The sequence below is a fragment of the Panthera onca genome, chromosome A1, assembly GCF_046562875.1.
Source record: "Panthera onca isolate mPanOnc1 chromosome A1, mPanOnc1 haplotype 2, whole genome shotgun sequence".
NCBI classification, from domain to species: domain Eukaryota; kingdom Metazoa; phylum Chordata; class Mammalia; order Carnivora; family Felidae; genus Panthera; species Panthera onca.
The window spans coordinates 215,561,975-215,565,358 of NC_138339.1; the positions used below are offsets into that span (position 1 = coordinate 215,561,975).

The 3,384-nt window shown below is 54.1% G+C and overlaps 1 long non-coding RNA gene across 1 annotated transcript; it reads left to right on the plus strand.

The window, feature by feature from the left end:
* Positions 1-766: 766 nt before the first annotated feature.
* Positions 767-3,384, plus strand: LOC132680297 (uncharacterized). The gene is made up of 3 exons (XR_009610617.1): positions 767-905; positions 1,847-1,910; positions 3,115-3,384. It is a non-coding gene; the product is annotated as an uncharacterized LOC132680297 (long non-coding RNA).

Sequence of the window (3,384 nt, forward strand, 5' to 3'; positions counted from 1 at the left end):
CTAGTTTGGCCGTTTTCAAACTGGGCGACTGGGCAAAATCCTTAAGCCTCCCTACGTAAGCCTCAGTTTCTTCAGCTGTGATGTGGGACTAACGGGTGGCCGTTTTGTAGGTAATGCATTGCTACCCCGGGCTTTGTACGGGTAAAGTGGAAAGCCCAGTGCTCAGCGCGCAGTCAGTGATGCTCCAGCGTCAGCGTGGCGGAGGCCCAGAAGCTGTTCTCTGCTGCTTCTACGGCACTAGAAGCTCCCGGGCTCTCTGGGCTTAGGGTCATACGGAGTATTGACTCTTCTTCCCAGCCTGCACGAGGCAATGAGCTCACCGAGGCCCAGCCCTACAGAGGATCATAGGCTGAGCCTGTGTTGAAGGGGGTCTTAGAGATCATCCCCTCCTTTATTACACAGTGTGTGGCCTGACGTCCAGCAGCATGGCTGTCCCTGAGGCCTTGTCAGGAGCACAGAATCTGAGACTCCACCCAGCCCTGTGGAGTCGAGCCTGAATTTTTCCAAGACTCCGCAGGTGATTCCCAGGTACCCTAAGGTTTGAGAGCGCTGATCTGGTCTAATTCTCAACTCCGCCTCTCCTTCCTCAGGTCTCCACCTCTTCCATCTAGCCTGTCGTGCCCCTGCTGGCTCGGAGTGTTAATAGTGGGGACCGTTCCTCCCTCTCCTTTCTCTCTGGCACCCCCCTCCCGCCATGGGGCAGAGAAATAGGACAACTTGATTCCGCGCGTGCTTGCAAAGTCACTCTCCTTCTACTCTAGGCTCTCCAGATGCTCCTGCTTTGCCTCACGTTCTGGATGTCCCCAGTCCGTCAGGCTTGACTGTGACTTATAGAGGCATGGTGACAGCGTGTGTAGAGCCACCGTTACCAGATTCTGTGGTGACCGCAGCATTCCCAAACCTGCGTGAGTAGGGAGCATGCCCCTGATAGGCCCTGGAGGGAGTTACTGTCAGCATGGGTGGTGCGTCTGGGGGTAAGCACGGGCAGGGAGCACAGTGAACCAAAGAGCTAGGATAGTTGAGTGACAACACAATTGCACCGGTGTCACCCCCGCCAGTCCTCCAATCTGCTGACCGGGACCCAGTGTCAGGAAGGCCAGGCGGTGACTCACGGGGAATTAGCTTTTCCGGGTTTGCAAAAGTTGCGTGGCTCTTTGCTCTCTGTATTTCTCTGGACTTGCCTTTTGGCAAGCTAGCCTTCACATTCAGCTTTGTCAAAAGTAGCAAAAGGACAATTATTGAGCTCCTGCTATACGTTGGGCCTCGTGCAAGGGTTGAGGAAGTGGTGGTCCTTGCCTTGCTGTTAAGACATGGAGACGGAGACATTTGTGAAAAACTGGAATCCAAGAGCAGCTGGCTGGAGCTATGATACAGACGCAGAGCTGACAGGAGAGGAGTCCGGCATGGGGGAGGGGCAGACACCCTGACTGTCGAGCCAAAGGCCATCGGTCTTACTTCCTCGCAGCTACAGTCACCCTAACTTCGTGACCCCCCCCCTTGTTGGGGGACCATGGGCTTCAAGGGAATTGGGTCTTATGTAACTTTGACAACCGACACAGATTAACGAAGAGCGGGAGGATTTTATCTTTTTCAAAAACATCATCGTTGGAAGCGATCACATCCCTCTGATACGCGTTTATGTCTTCTTAAAATGTGTCTCCTTCCACTGTAATAACGTGAGGCCCTTGACAACAGAGATTCTGCCTCCTTGTTCAGGGCTCTCTTCCAGCACTTGGGGAACAGGGTCAGGCAGTGGTAGACATTCACATGAAACATACAGACCCACCCAGGCAGGCAGCTCCTTTCGATTCAACAAATAGTGATTGACTTCTCTCTCGTGTGCCAGACGCTGTGTTGGGCCCCAGGGACGCTATGAACAGACACAGATCTGGGAGGAGACACAAAACAAGGTACTGCGAGCGTGATGAGTATCATGCATCAGAGGGATTTAAAGCAGGGCGGGCCTTGTGTTAAAGCGGGGGTGTCAAGAAAGAACGCCCCCACCCCGAGGCCCGGGAAGGAGAGTTACCCAGATAGAGGTGGGTGGTGAGCGGGAGGGAGAGCATTCCGGGCAGAGGCAGTAGCACGAGGACCCTGAAGAGCGAGGGTGCCGCACACGTCCCGGGAGAACAGAGTGCAGGGAGGTGGGCGAATGAGGCTGATGAGAAAGCGGGATCTGAGCAGGACAGAGCTGACAGACAGAAGCGACAGTAGGCTGGGGGAGCGCCCAGGCCAGGATTCAGACTGGGGTTGGGGGGCCGTGGAGGCCCACAAAGGGGGGAATGGCGGTGTGTGTGCGGGGCACTGCCGATGCACCTGCGTCATTCCTGGTGACAGCTGACTGTGGCGAGCATTTTCCCCAGGGACACCCAGGTCCCTAACCCCCCTGCTGACTGAGTTCTGTGGATCCGACTCTTAGCCCGACGAACATTGGCGGTAGAGTCACCCCGACTCTGACAGGACCCCTGGGAGGGACCACGAGGGCAGAAATGGGGGTGGGGGTGGGGTGGCTATGGAGCAGAGCTCTGGAAATCGACTTGGCATTACAACACGGCCTCTTAGGAAGGTGATACGTTTATTCTTCCTTGTTTTACCGATGTGCACTTTTAATTTCTGTTAAAATAACGGAATGGAAATGTCTGCAGCCTCTCCTGGGGGAGCTCTAAGCCCTGAATTTAGCTCCATTAATAAGGCTATCAAGACTTCTCTTCCCTTGGGCTCGTCCAACTGGTCTTTTCCCAGAACTATTTTGAGCTTAGCAGGATTTGCTGTTTCAACTCAAATCAGCAAGCATTTCTTGAGCAGGCACTGTGTCAAAGTGCTCGGCATTGAGGGGGATCCAGAGGTAAATGGAACAGTCCTGGCTCAGAGCACACACACATTAGGGGAGAGGTACACAAACAGCTAAACTATGGACCAAGGGGGGATGAACTGGGCCCTTGAATGGCGTTTGAATAAAGCATTCAAGGAGTAGGGGATCTGGGGGCAGGGAGGAGTCACTGAGGGCTGACTGAAGCTTGCAGGCTTCATAGGAGAGAAAGGGAGTTCGAGGGTAGGAAACAGCATAGAGCAAAGGGCTAGAGGAGTAAACTCATCCCATGTACTGATGCGTAGGATGTGTGACGGACATGTGGAAGACAAGCTTGAAAGATAGCAGGAACCCACTTGCGATGGCTTCACGTGCCACACTCAAGCGTGAGAATTGCCTCTCACAACGGTGGGGAGCCATTAAAGACCCTGAAGGAGGAGAGGGACACGGCCTGATGTGTGCTGTATAAAGATCGTCTTTCTGGCGGTGCAAAGGACAGATTGGAGAGACAGGCAGTCGGACACACAGGGAGTGGAGTAGGGAAAGGACGACACTTTTAGTATCCAGGTAAGAAC